This window comes from Purpureocillium lilacinum (genome assembly GCF_023168085.1).
Source record: "Purpureocillium lilacinum CBS 284.36 DNA, scaffold_1, whole genome shotgun sequence".
In the NCBI taxonomy this organism is placed as follows: Eukaryota; Fungi; Ascomycota; class Sordariomycetes; order Hypocreales; family Ophiocordycipitaceae; genus Purpureocillium; species Purpureocillium lilacinum.
Window position 1 is genome coordinate 1,581,062 of NW_027072111.1, and position 16,193 is coordinate 1,597,254.

Sequence of the window (16,193 nt, forward strand, 5' to 3'; positions counted from 1 at the left end):
AAGAATTAAATTAATTATCGATATTACTATTAGAAATATATTATAGGCTGCTTTATTATAAGCTAGGGTTTATATTAAGCTATAAGTATTAGAATTACTTTCGTCGATTAGCTTTAGTTAATATATTTCTATTTAGATCCTTTTAAACCTTATAAAGGCAATAAACTCTAACCTTATTAATATTATTTATATTATATTAAGGATAGAGTAATACTATACTTTAATTATATATCTCTTAAAAGACGATAACGTTAAGATCAGAGACGAGATATATATAGTAATCTTATAGTAGCTAGAAGAGAATGTCTTAGCCCTCTATAAGGTACTTCTCTTATATTAAATAAAAAGCGTCTATTATTATTACCGATATTAAGGTTATATTTTCCTTCGAGCCCTTATAAATTTAGACGACTAAGATATTAACTTAAAGACTATTATTAACGCTAAAGAAATAGTTCGGGATAATTAGCAATAATATAATAAGATCCGCGGGAAGAATACCTTAAGCTAGGTTTTAAATTATACTTAAGAGATATAAAGGCTCCTTAATAATATATAATAGACCCTATAAGACTTTATCGTATAGTAAAAGGCTATTTATAGAGATAATATAAAAGTAGCTTATTAAAGAGATCTCTATATTATTAACCTATAATACGATATAGAGAGAATTTAGAATAATAAAGACGACCTCTTTAAGGATATATATAGATAGATCTTATAGACTAATAAGTATATAGCCTTTATAAACTAGTATATTAATAGATATAAGTACTTATAGTTTATTAAGAGAAGAAAAGCACTAAAATAGCGAAGTAAGATTTAATTATATAATACGCTTTAATCTTAGCTTAGAAAATATAGCGCTATCTCTTAGAAATAAAAAGAAAGATAATAGGGGTAAAAAAGGGGTAACTTATAATACTTAATAAGATCTCTATAATTAAGGTACCTTTAATAGTCTAAAGTAGCTTATATAAGAGCTCTTATTATAATTAAATAAATAGAGTCTTTAAAACCCTTATATTTATATATATTATAAAACTATATAAGAGTTAAGTTTATAAAGTAAGGCTATTTATTATAGTATAAAGTATTATAATTAAAGTAACTTAAATAAGGTAAAAATAATATCTATTATTAGCTATAACTATAAAGGCATGCCTTTTTATCTCCTTTAAGAGTAAGAGATTGCCCTCTTTATATATACCCTATCTATCTAACTTATAATATCTTTACTTATAGCGTTTTTCCTTCTATAAGCCTATACTATTAAGGGCTATACTCTTTTCCTAATAAAATAGTATTAACTACTATAAGTAAAGGGATTTATTAATATAAGGAAAACTATACTTATAATTAATATTATTTACGAACTTTCTTATTAATCCGCGGCTCTTATATTAGCGCTTTCTTTCTTCTCTTATTAAGGCATAAATATATCCTTAAATACCGCTATAGCTATCTTATAATCGTTAATTTAGCTTTTACTTATTTAGTAGCTAAAACTAATCTCTTATTTATTACTAAAGTATAAGTAACGAGGCGCTAAGTTCTTTATAGGTTAAAACGCGTTTTTCGCTCTATTTAAAAGCCTTTTAAAATATACTATATAACCCTTATTTACTATTTATATACCTTATAGTAAACGCTTTAAATAAATATAAGGTAGATATACCTCGCTTAATCGAGCTTATTTTAATATCCTTAACTTTATTTAATAAAGCTAAATATATAGTCTCTAGCCGTCTAATAATTAAGCTTAAAACTTTAAATACTATAAGTTCCTTAATCGAGCTCGATACTTAAAGGCTTAAAGAACCGGTTAAGATTTATATTAACTATAAACTTATTAAGCTAAAGAATAAAAAAGGATATAGTAATGTAATCTTAGCTTAGGTCTTAAATAAGCTTTATTATTAAGTAGAAAATACTTTTCTTTAAGTAGCTCTTATCTATAAAAAGCTTAAATTAAAGTATAAATAAAACGCTATTAAAATCATTAAATAAATACCTCTAAGTTTACTAAAACTCTATAAGTATATAATAGCTAAACTTAAGGGTATAATAGACTAAGAGTATTATATAAGTATCCTAAAGGCTATTACTCTTACTTACTGCCTTTTATCCTTTCTTAAATTTTAAATTTTAGCTAGCTTAGATCTAGAGATTAACTTATAGATTATTATAGAGAAATATAATACCTTACTTATAGGAGAGCGCGGCCCTTATAGAATAGTATAGATCTAAGTAAAACTATAAGTAAGGCGCCTTTAGTACTTAAAGTAAGGCGTAATTATTATTATTTACGCTAGCTAAGCTATATATAGCTATTAGCGGCTGCTTAACTAAGAGCTAATTTATAAGTCGCTGCCTTTTATTAAATAAGAGAGCTATATAATAACTATTTAGCTAGTGTATTTATAATCTATATAGTTAATAGCTAATTTAATATATTTATATAAAGGGGGCTTTCCCTTATATTAAGAAGAGGTCCCTTTCTTCCTTTAGTATTATTACTTCTATATTACTACTATTATTATTATAGCCTTATTATTATAATAATAATAATAATAATAATAATAATAATAATAATAATAATAATAATAATAATAATAATAATAAAGTATATCCCTTACTTTTACCCTACCCTATATTATAGGGCCGTAATAATAGCTATTAACCTAAGATATAAATACCTTTTATATTATTTATATCGCTATCGCTATACCTTAATAGCTCCCTTAACCCCTTAAGCTCTTATTTACCTTTAGGCTCTCCTATACTTACTTACGCCTCTTCTAGCTCTTTTATACCCTTATATATACCTTTAGGCTCGCTTGCCTTTATTACCTCTCTCTTTCTTTCGCTAGGCTTATACTTACTTACCTTTAAATCCCCCTCGCCCTTAATCGCTACCCCTTATTATTATTACCCCTTCCTTATTATTACTCCTATTAATATAGCCCCTTAAGGTAAGCATTATTCTTATTTATTATCGCTATTATCGACCTTATCTATAAGTTCCCTCCTTTAAGCTTATACCTCCTTTATATATATAAGCCTTTTTAATATAATATATAAAAGTAGCTTAAGAAAGATAACCCTATAAAAGAGCTCCGCTCTTAATTATATATATACTATATATATATAAGGCTTATTTATATAAATTATATAAAGTAAGTAATTAATAGCTATTATAGCTATTATATCGCTAACTATATATATTAAGCGATAGTTTAGGCTATAAGTATTATATAATATACTTAAAAGGCTATTATTATTACTATTATTACTTTCTTTATTATTACTAACGAGAAAGAGGTCGCTATTATTAATAAAGTAGAGAAAAAGGCTAAAAAAGTATTAAATATTACTTATATAATAAAGTAATATCTCTTAACCCTAAAGAGAGTAGGCTTTATACTTAAATAAGTAACTTTAACCCTTTATATCGCTATATATATAAGTATTAACCCTAAAATAAGAATATTATTATAATTACCCTTAATAATACCCCTCTTACCTCTCTTACTACCTTTACCCCTTTTATTATAGTTATTAATATTATTATTAACTTTATCGCTAAGGTCTAAGACCTTATTACTTACCTTATAATAATAAAGGAGGTTATCGCCTCTTATAAAGTAAAGGAAGAAAAAGAAGAAAAAGATAAAGATAAAGAGATAATAAAATAAGCGCTCTTTTAAGAGCGGCCCCCCTTTATATTAAAGGGGGGGGCTAAGGGAATAAACGATTATATTTTTAGTAAAACCTCTATATATATTTATACCTTACTATAATTACTATAACCCCTATAGAGGTATATAGCTAGGCTATTTATTATTAAAAGAGCTTAAAGGCTATAATATATTATACCTCTTTAAGTAGCTTTTATATAAACTTAAAGTAACTTTATTATTTAATAAAGGCTTATAACTTCCTCCCTCGCCTTTATTTATATTTTTATATACTTAAGACTTATTTAATTAAATAGTATTCTTCTTTTCCTATCTCTATAAGAGTAGGTTATTAATTAATAATCCGCTAACCTAAGATAAGGTCCCTTAAAGCTTAATAGAGCTAGTCTATATAAAACCGGTTATAGATACCTATAGGTAGCTTAGATAGCTCTATTATATATAGACTTAATACTTTATTTATAATATATTTTAAGTAAAGCTAGTTAAGCTTCTTTTTAAGTCTTACTAAAGGGTAGTTCTATAAGTTTAGCTAGACTCTATCCTTAACTTTATACTTATCTATAAGCCTATATATATAGTTAGCGCGTTACTCTTATTCTTATATAGCTATAGCTATAAAGGATTTATAGAGGTCTATAACTTACTTAATCCTTACTATAAATACCTTTACTCTTTACTTTAAGGTTATTTTATTACTATCTCTTATTTATAAAGGGGTAAAGGCTAATAATATTAACTATAAATAGAAACTATATAAAGCGAAAAACGGGGATATTTTAATAGAGGTAAAGGTCCTTAAATTTAGCGTAAGTTAAGCTATAAGGAGCTATTAGTCTTAATTATCTTAATTATAGTTAATATATACCTTAAGGTATATTTATACCTTTTAGTTAACTCTCTTTATACCCTTATCTATTTAAAGGTAATATATTATATTAAGCTATTACTTTATATTAACTAGCTTATATAAGTATTATTAAAACTTATTTATTTAATTAAAGCCTTTATTACTTATTATTACTACTAGCTATTTATAGAAATAGATATAGTATTATAAAAAGCGCTTTATATAAGCCTCTATATTTATAGATAATATAGGCTTAAAGATTACTTCTTTACTTAACTTATCTCTTATAACTTAAAGGAAGTAGCTTCTATATATTAAGAGGAAGTCTATAATAAAATCTATTTATATTTAATAATAGAATTACTTTAATATAAGTAAGGGCTTAAATAGCCCCTTTTTATATTCCCGCTAAATCTTAATATAGCTATAAGTATTATAGTTATAAAAGAACCTCTTAATATATTACTATAAGAGGGGCTAATAGAACTCCTTTATTATTAAAGCTATAATACCCTCTTTACTTAAGTACTTAATTATAAGCGAGTTATAAAACTATTAAATAAGCTTCCTTTATAGCTTATTAAGTCCTTCCGCTCTTATAAAAGTAGCTTTCGCTTTAGCCTTTAAAGTAAAGGGGGCCTTAAGTACCTAAAAGTAATCTTAAAAGAGGAAGTACCTCTTAATATCTATATTATACTTTATTACTTATACCTTTAGCCTAAGCTTTAAGTTTAGTATATAAATATTACTTTTTATTAAGCGGTATATACTTTAATAAGTAATATCTTATTAAGCCTCTTATTCCTATAAAGAGTAAAGCTTAAGGTCTATTAATATATCTCTTAAGCTACTTACTTTTAATTATATCCTTTATATATAAGTATAAAGGGCGCCCTTTAAGAGAAGCTATAAATCTTAAGCCTTTTAGTCTTCCTTTATCTCTTAATTTTAGTCCTTTCTTAATAATATATTAAAAACTATTATTAGCCTCCTTAGCTTATAGATTAAGGAGAAACTAAAATATAAAAGTAGCTTTATTTAATATACTTATTACTTTAATAGTTATTACTATATTATAAAGTATTTAAGGTTCTTATAGTCTATAAAGATCGTAAAGCTTATATAGCTATAGAGCTTTATATCTTATTACTTTAAATAGCGGACTATCGCTAATATTTCCTTATTATAGATAGGGTAGTTTTATTTTATAAGTAAAAGCTTTTATAAATAAAAGGTAATTAATTTCTTCTCTTTATTAACTTTTTATATAAATATACTATTAAGTATAATATCGCTATAGTTTACTTTTAAGAAAGTAAGTAAGTCTAAGTCTTATTAGCTAAAGATTAGCGCTTAAATAAATAATTACTTAAGCGCTTAAAAGGTAGATTAATACTCTTATTTCTATATAAATAAGGCCCCTTTTCTTATTAAGGATATTAAAGAGGTAATTATCTTTAAGAAATTAAATATAAATATTTAATAGTAATTAATAAACCTTAAGAAGCTTTATACCTTTTTTTATATTATTAAGGCGAGCTATTTAATTATTGCCTTTATTTTAGTAAGGTTTACTTTAATATTATACTTTATATAGATAATAAACCTAAGATATTTTATAGTCTTAACCTTAAATTTATATTTATTTAAGTCTAAATAAAGGCTATACTCTTAGAGTCGCTTTAAGACTTACTATACTTTTATATAATACTCTTTAAGTAACTTATTTATATAGATTAATATATTATCTATATAAATAGAGTAAAAGTTATTAAGGAACTCTTATAGGATATTATTAATATAGCGTTAAAAAGTAATAAGTGCGTTACTTAAACTAAATAGCGTAATTATTTATTTAAAGAGCCTATACTTTATATAAAATACTATTTTCTACTCTTCTTTAAGCGCGATCTATACCTTATAGAATACTTATATTATATCTAGCTTAATAAATTAGCGAGCCTTTATTAAGTTATAAAGGGTATTATTAATAAGCGGGATTAAGTAACGATCTACCTTTATAATTATATTAAGGGCTTTATAGTTATAATAAAAATAGAGCTTACCTCTTAGTTTCTATATAAATAAGACTAGCGTTATTACTTTTAAGCTACTTACTTAAGTAAACCCTTTATTTAAGAAGTTATTAAGCGTTTTTTATAGTATTAAGAGCTCCTCTTATAATATTTTATATAATACTCTATATAATATAGGTAAGTCTTATCTATTAAGCTCTTTCTTAAAGGGGATTTAATAATTAATACTAGGCTTATATAAGTTAAGCTTATTTATTTCTTACTTTATAAAGAGCGAAAGTAAGTTATAGAAATATAAAGGGATTATATATAAGAGCTCTTATCTAGACTTAAGTCGCTTTAAGGATAGGGCTCTTTCGATATCTTTTAGGCTAATAATAAAGATTATAGCCTTAATTATATTATAGCCCTCCCTCTTATAAATTCTCTTTATATAGCCTATAAAAATTATAGTGATAATATATTATATACTTTTAATATCCCCTATAAGGCTACTTTTTAAGTATAGGCTATATATATATTATACTTATATCTATAAAGGGCTATATTAAAGCTTCCCTTTATATAAGATAGAGTATAACTTTATATATTAAAGCTAGGGTTTCCTTAAGATTAAGGGGAACTTAAGCTTAAATATTATATAAATATATATTAATTAAAGGGTTTTATTAATTTCTATAATTAACTATATTAAACCCTTAATTATTACTCTTATTATAATATTAAAAACCCCCTTTATTTTATAAAGGTAGATCTTTTCTAGCGGTAATTTAAGGTTTTAAGCGACTTTCTTATTTATTATTATATAATATTAATACCCCTTATTTATAAATATAGTCTATAAGAGACCTTTATTAATTAAGACTAAGACTAACGATAAGTCTATCTTAAAATACTCTTATAGCCTTTCTTTCTATATTAATACCTCTTATAGCCTTAAAGCGCAACTTTACTTTAAGGTAATATATTTCCTTAAATAAACTCTATACTCTTAGTTTTACTCTCTATATTATAGTTATCTTTAAGTTCTAGTTTAAACCTTATATAATTTATCGAGATTACTTTATTCTTCTCTAGCTAGTAAGTAAAGGTATAAAGATAGTCGCGAATTAAGTATTTACTCCCTTTATAATATAGGTAATGCCCTTATTTATATTATTTATTCCTCTTCTTATTAAATACTTACTTAACTTACTTATTTATATTTAAGAAAGTACTCCTTTAAGTCTTTATTTTCTTAAGCTTAAGGCTATAACTTATAGTATAAATAAAGGTTATAAGGGTATCTTTTTATAGTATATAATTAGTATTACTTATAGGGCCTTTCTTTCGCTTTTAAGCCTTACTTTCTCTACTTTATAGAAAGTAGCCCGCTAATTAGCTAAGTATTAATATTACTTTTTCTTAAGTTCTTTAAATTAATTAATTACTTTAAAGTTAGCTATAATAATATATAACTATTAAATAAGGCTATAAAAGTTAGGTTTTAATATAACTATAATAAGTTACTCCTTAAATATAAAAGAGAGGGAGTTCTATAGCTAGGTATACTTTATAGTATTATCCTAAAAGGAGCTACTTATAGTTATAAAGGTACTCTTAAAGTCTAAGATAAAGTCTTTAAACCTTTACTTATCTTTTTATATAAAGGTCTATAGCTTATCTTATACTTTTTCCTTCTTTTATATATTCTTAAAGATTTACTTAAGGTATAAAAAGAAGTCCTTAAGGTCTCTCTTATTATTAATCCCCCCCTCTCTTTAAAATACCTTTATACTTTATATCTTAGGCTCTAAGAGGGTATATAAGACCTTAAACTAGACTATAGCGTCTAGCCTATTTAAGTCTTCTGCTCTATTAATTATATATTTAAACTATAGCTACTTTAAGTATAGGTAGAAAGAGTTTACTTAGTTATCTTACTTTAGCTATATAAATAGCTTTCTCTTCTTTAATTCTGCTTTACTTATTATAGCTAATATAGTAGCTAGAGTTAGGGTTACGGTCCCCTCGGTTATAGCTATAGCTAGACCCTCTAGGGTCCTTAATAAAGCCTCTCTTATATAATCATTAAGTATAATTATATTAAGCATATCGAAGAGATATATCTACTCTATACTTAAGGTAGTAAATTACTGCCTTATTATTACTTATTAAGCTATTCCCGCTTATTAAGCTATAGGCGCTAGCTAGGGGGCTAGTCTACTTAATATAAACTTATTTATTATTCCTTTATATTATTCTATCGGTCGATAGTATATATTATAATAAGGCTAGCTCTAATAAGTAAGAGCCGGTTAGCTTATTAATATTAAACGTACTATAAGGAGGTAAAATAGGGTTATATAGGCTGGCTGCCTTTATGCTTATAGTGCCCCTTTTCCCCGCGTAGCGCTCCTTTCTACCTTATAGCGCTACGTAACTTAGTAAGTAGCCCGGGCTAGGCCCGGGCTTAGATCTTAAGGGCTAACCCCTAATAATATTATTTATTATAAGATATATATTTACTTATTAATAAATAAGTTAATAACGTTATAGCTTTATAGCTTATTTTTAATAAAAATCTAGGTAATTCTCGTCTAGCTTTATTAAAAGCTTTATTTTAATAAAGCGCTTAAATAAGCTATACTTAATTAATATTATTATAGCTTATTAATAGCTAATCTTAGTCTTTACCTTATTATTATTATTATTAATATATAAGTTATCCTTATTATTATATAGCTAGAGGATTAATATAGCTATAAGAAGGTAAGCTATTAAATATATAAATATATTAATATAATATTGCCTTTAAGTAGCCTATTAGTTATAACTAGAATATAGCCGGATTATAATATAGATATATATAAGAGACTTAATAAGATATAGGACTAGATTATTATAATTATTATTAATATATTATAATTAATATTATATTATAGTTAATATAATAACGTAACTAAACTAAAAAGGGGAATTTATCCTAACTAATTACTAATCTAGAATCAGACCGTAACTAGCTAATTAGATTTATAGAAGTTTTCAAGCACTAAAGAACCTCTCGGAACTACGTTCCTCAAGGCATAGCGGTTTAGGGGCGGGATTAATGGGAAGGGAAGGCGGTCCGGCCGGGATCGCGATTGTGCACGACAGGACGGAAGTTATGGAGGTGACTACTTGCGAGATGCCCGAGGATGATACTGACATGTCAATGATGACACTTGAGGGGAGAGACCCAGGTCGAGTGCGTAAGAAAGGAGCGGATATGTCATTACTTTGGGTTCCATACGTTCATTTTGGAGTCTGAGTTAGCTTTTTAACACAGTCAGAGAGCTGCTGACCTTGCCAAAACTTTTCGTAACCCGTGCTCTAGAGAGGGATAGTGGCTTCCGTACAGGCATCGTTGTATACCAACCAGCTTATCGCAGCCAGTAGCAGCAAGGGTTTTAAGAAACACAAGAACAGGTAAAGAAAGACGAACAAGCAAAAGGAAAAGGAACAGAAAAGCCCCGATAGGTGCGAGCCACGTCATCATCCCAAATGCCCGGACGACATAGCTTGTTGTGTCACCGCCCGGCAGTAAGTCCAGGTCGCCTCAAGTAGTGTCCTGGATTCGTCATCTAGAGATGCGAGATGTTGTCCATGTGTTCATGTCGTATGCAGACTAGGTGCCTTTTCAGAGGGTTGGATAGTCCAAAAGACTGCTGGACATCGTGGACTACCGAGTAATCCACATCATGCACGCGCTCACCTGTGGCTCTGTTCCGCACAGTCGCCCCTAGCGCTGGAAACGTTAAACTCGTCCGGTATTTGCAAAATAGTTTAAACCTGAAATCTGGCACTAGACGATCGAGGTAATCCGTCAGAGAGTTGGCCGCGTTTGCTGCTTGCAGTTCCCCTACATCAAACGCCGGCAGCGAAAACACGTGCTGGTAAAAGTTTAGCAACTGCCACCGCTCCCACTCTTCTGTCCCGTGAAAGCCGTATTCTATTTCGGATGGGATAGATAGATGGGACTCATTTTCGAAGAACGCATAACCTCTGGGGTATTTGCGGCGGTGGAAGCATGAACAGAACCTGCCAGACAGGGCGTGCTTGACCTCGGCGACCAGTCGATAAGCACTAACATCTCGGGGCACTGGAAGTCCAGGTCGTATGCCTTGGTCCAGCAAGTTTGCAATGTCAATATTCTGACTTCTGAAAAGGTCTATAGTATGCTCTTGGCAGCCGAGATGTTCAGCAATGTGGCCAAGAGGCAGCTGTCGTGCCGATAGCTGCAAGTATGCAGATCGTAGCTGCTGGCATTGGGCATGTGTACTGCAGTAGCAGAACCCAAAAAGGAGCCACTCTTGATCAAAGGGGGTCGGAATGTTGTTAAATGGCTGTAGGAGCCTGGAGTACAATCGTAGAACCCTATTCTCCTTCGGGGGCAGGTCTTGCCACTCAGTCGGGATTGGAGCGAGTCGGAACAACGCCTTGACGAATTGGAGAGCGAACAATTGATGTCGATATCTCCCATAGATAGATGGCTGAGAGAGACGGTTTGTCGTGTACTCATTCAAATACCATGAGAATGCCTCGTTTGTAGGAAGGTTCTTGTCTCGAGTCGAACGTGATAGGAAGAAAGACTCGCGCAACTGCCGATGCAGGCAGTTTTCGTCAATCCACCGCTGCAGATCCCGCGGCTTGTGTAACCCTAAAGTGTGCTGCAAAATGAAGAGCAGATAACGTGTTTCGCCGGCCGAAACACACTGATTGAACCCAAAGGTGTAGCAGAGATCGTCGTCAGCAAACAGACGCTCCATGAGCTCAGGCTCATCAGCAACGGGATCTCTGCCAACGTATCGCTTGAGAAACCACCGCAGGTTGTCCACTTTATTTGGACGATCTTTTACCCTGCAAACGAAAACATGCGTCTTCCAGTCTCTCCTTTGGCATGCTTGGGAGCAATATAGCATACGGCAGGCGCAGCAGCGGAAGAGAGCGGGTCCGCTGTCGCAGAAGCGGCAAATGTTTGCCCTGGAAGATTCTAATGGGGGCATTTCATCCAATTTCTCAAGCCCATGCTTCTGTCTTGTGAAATTCAACCGAAGTTTCTCTGCGCCGCCCAAATTCATGACTTTGGATGATGTCCACTGTCCACTGGAGACAGTAACAAGTCCTGGTTTCCGCGGAATCGGTGCGATTAAGAAATCGTCGTCGACGGCGGTCTCTAAGAACATCATCATACGTCTATCATAGAGAGTCAGACGTGGTATTTGTCAGAGTGTAAGCGCACATACTTTGTCTTTGTGTGCGCCCGCTCCATCTTGGCCAACCGCCCCCATTCAAGTGACGCCTCAGAAGGCAAGCCGAAGGAAGACTGTGCCAGAGCCTTCTTCGGGCTCACTCGCCCAAGAAGTGCTGTTTTCAATACATCTCGGAGTGTTTGCAACAGCTTCGAGCGCCATTTTCGAACTTTCCTCTCAGTGCAGCGCTGGGGAAGTGTTGCTGAAGTTCCCAACGGTGCATTAGCGAGTAGTGGGTGCCTCGGACTCTCATTTCGGGATATGTGACTTCGACGAAGGCCTTGCAGAGGAAGCAGCAGCGTCTGCTGCAGCCAATATACGGATGCACGGTGTAGGTTTTATCCTGGCTCGGAAATAGCACTTCGAGGTGGTAAAGTGCCTGAATTTCAGCGTGAGTATGTCGATCATTCTCATTCTGCTGGTACAGCTTTGGCAAACTCTGTTCCAAGTCTCTGGTGACCTTAGGTGAGATCTTTCTCTTGTCGACGACAAGAGTTGCCAATGTCTTCGAAGTAGCGTCAGCTGGATCCAGTCGACCTCGTCTTCGGCATTGTATGGCGAGAAACGGTGCGGAAACGTAACAAACCGAACGACCACACACAAACTTCCGAGCTGCTTCCATAAACACCTCTACGGCGTAGTAGATACGGGCCAAATACAGCAGAGAGTCGTGGAACAGTTTCTGTTGTGAGGATCCGCCCGTAAATTGGCGTTTGGTCCATGATCTCAGAGCCACCTGACCGTGTTCCGACCTCCAAAGACGTAGCGCGCTCCTCATGAGATTCTCGAGCTCAGGACGCCATTCAATCTCGGGGCACGTGTCGCTGGATAATTTCCGCGCGGAGCATAAGATCCGATCTATTTGAAGGCCCAGATTGCCAGAATCGGACCACGTCGGTGTCACCATCGACTGCACTTGACCAGCCGTAGGGTTGAGGGCAAAGCAGTACCTGTGGCCATGATTGTTGATCCAAGTCGGAGTATGTGCCACAGGTAACTCTCCAGCTCCGCGCACAAATTCCTCAAGCAGCGGAATCGGGATGCTTGGAGAACCTAATGGCTGTGGGGTGGCTGAACCCATAACGTTATCAGGTTGGATTGACCTCATCGCTTGATCTAGCGAGCTGATGTAGTGTAGAATACGCGGTTTCTGCTGGGCGATGACCAAGTTGAACATATCCTGGAAGAAAGTGCCAGCTCCTGAATCGTCTTTGAACCTAGTTAAATCCCGATATAACATTCCTTGAAATTACTTCAAACTCACCTGACCGCGCGATCTTTTCCATTAGATCTTTCCAGCCACGCAAGAACTGCTCCCTGTCTTGCTCATCTAGGCCCTCATTCTTGGCGCAAAGAAAGGTCACCGTATTGTGCTCAGCGCTCTCTATCAAGATAACACTGGAGACATGCTTCGCGTCCTGGTTTGCCGGCGACGGAGGTGACTTGAACCTCGCCAAAGTTTCGGAGAGACGGTCCACCAACTCGTCTTTCAATTTACTCAGCTGCGCATCTTCGCTACTGGGCAAGTAACACTCGCCCAAACCATCAACATCAAGGTCTATGGTGTCGTCGTAATAATAGTCTTCTGTCGTCGAACCGCGTGGGACAACGTGTTGCGTCCGCGTCGTGTCATCGGGCAGGTACGTCTCTGGCACAACTTGAATGAGTGCAGCCAATACGCAGATGGTGTCCGCTAGCTCTTGGTACAGTGTTGCGTCACCAGTGAAGGAGGAGACGGCCCGGTAAACATCCTTCTTTTCGGCCATAGTTGGATATGCTGTGATGGTTCATGCGGTAATTGGTGTGTTGAATGTGGAACACACGGCCCCTCTGCGTTCAGATCGTGGATCGCACAACGGTCTGAAAGATGCTCCAGAGATTTACACCAAAATTAATCATCTATACAGTGCCTGGGCCGCAGTCGATTGTTCCGCCGTGGGCAGACGGCGACTTTTAAAATACTCAAAAAAAAAAAAGCAACTACCCAACCACTTTCGCACCCACTCAGCTCGCCCCTTCGAAGTTGATGAGGATGGGCACGCATCCTGCGGCTGTTGCGTGACGTGGTCAGACAGTCACCCCCCCGTGGGGCCGGTGACCCACACCGGTCAGCCAGCCAGGCGCTGCGACCGAAACGATACGATACGATACGATAATTATTTAACGTCCGGGAGCTACTGTATAGTGATAGCTGAAAGCCCTTATTGGGGCAAAGGACGTGCTAGGCTGCTGATTCTAATGTACAAAGATGCTGCTGGATTAAGATGTATGGCGGCTGGTTTCTTGCCGGTTGTCTAGGTTAGCAGCCAAAACTGGCGTGCTGCCTGAGGCGCCAGAGGCCGATTCCCCGCCGCCCCATAATCTCCGACGAGTCCTTATTTTAAAATAAATATCATCTAGTATCTTACCGGCTTAAAGGCGCTCTTTCGTCGGAGCCTCGTACCCGTCAGCGGGTTGTAGAGGTGTAAGCGACTTTCTGTCGCGGTCTATACTCATCTTTCTAATAAGCCTAGGAAGGCTTTTCCTTACCTACTGCGTCTCGCAGCTAAAGCGGAGGGCCTCGGCCGAGTAAGGGGCGTAGTAGCACCCTTCGCTCGATCGCGACTAGAATTGGAGAAACATAAAATAAAACAAAAAGAAGGAGGGAGAGAGTGTATGTTCGCCTAATGGCGCGGGTAGATCCTTTAGAAGAAGGAGCTCTCCGACGTTATCTCGACGAAGGCTTTAAAGCCCTTGACTACTATATGGTGTATCGCTTCGGCCGGTGAGGGTGTAAGCCTCATCCAGAGCCGTGGCGGTACTTTCCTGCAGTAGAATGGGTGCTCTGGCGCTTTGCGTCGTCCGCATAAGCAGTCAAGACGTGCGTCCTCATGATTGAAACGCTCGTGGTATGTTAATATCGCGAGGCTTCACCACGCAGCTGCTGTAGGGTTCGCCACGATTCGTCGCCATACCTGAGACTAAATGCAGTCTTCCAATTGTATAAGGTGCAATTTCATACAGGTCCCGATCAACTAAATGCTTCCATAGCGGAAGCACACTTCGAGCGGGCATTGTCATCCATCCAAAGTATGTTGGCCTCCTACCCTCAGTTCGTGGGGCTCCCCTTCAGTCATGAGTCAACTGCCAACCACACGCTGCCCAGTCCGTTGATTATCTACCGAAGCTCTTACACGACGTAAATTAAGAACTTGCGGGCTGTGCTCGTAGTGCTGACCTTGCTTATACTGCAATAACACGGCAATCATACGCATATTCATGTTCATTCCTGTCTAGCCATGGACATCCAAAGAGTTCCTCGATGTTCAGTACAGTTGTGGCGGCTGGATCGATGTGCGGCAGGGTCCCGACCGCCGACGCCTCTTCTCACTGTGGTTCAAGCGACGAGCCTCGCTCGCAACTTTTTGGTGGATCTTGCTAGATTCGTCCTGAGCTAGTTTGCGCTTATATTTTGCCACCTCACGGAGTTGCTGAGAAGCGAAGACGCGCGTTGGGGCTGGTGGGGTCTTGGAAGATAGAGCCTCGCTCCGGCTGGTACCAGATTTTTGCTCAGCGTGGTGCAGCCAGACGCGATACGGCAGCGCCTTGAGACGGAACTTCTATCCGCCTGGAATTGCTAATAAATATCCGACATTAATTTAGCACCGGATTACACAGCACCGTTATCTAGATATAGTGTCGGTCGTAGGTGATGAGAGGCTGCCCTTCTCGGTCGCTAAACCCCGAGCCTGGCACCCGTAACTAGGGCCCCTTACAATTAGTTTCTAGAATAAAATGCAGTATGGCCGAGCAAGACAATTTATTTTGTTTCCCTGAATTGTACTCTATGGTTCACTTCGGTACAGTACTCGATAGCAGGCTCCGATCGTATGCGGTGTGGACAGGAGAGTCGCTCGTGATGGTGAGGTGCGCTAGTTGCACGAGTGTGCTGAGAGCTTTGGTCTGACGGTCAGTCTGGGGAGCGTGTTGGAATTCGAGCTTCGGAATCAGTGACTGAATCGCCACAGCAGAACAAGTCAGGTAAAGAGCATGAAACATTTTTAGAACCAGTACACGTGCTGAATTTGCGTTGTTTGATCACCGTCGAAGTGCATCCATTTTCACGCATGGGCACTTGGGTCACGTACCCTACACTGTCTGGGCTTCATTGAAACTCACCCGCCCCGGCAGCAGAACTTCTTGGCTTGCCAAAGATTTAACATTTCAACGGATAAATTTTCCATTTGTTCTTCGTACCATGCCATATACGGCTGCCAAAATTTGGACTCGGATCATAGGGTGCTGTTGGTGATGACGTGGGCTTGACGATGCCGACTCCTCCACGCCATTCTCGGAC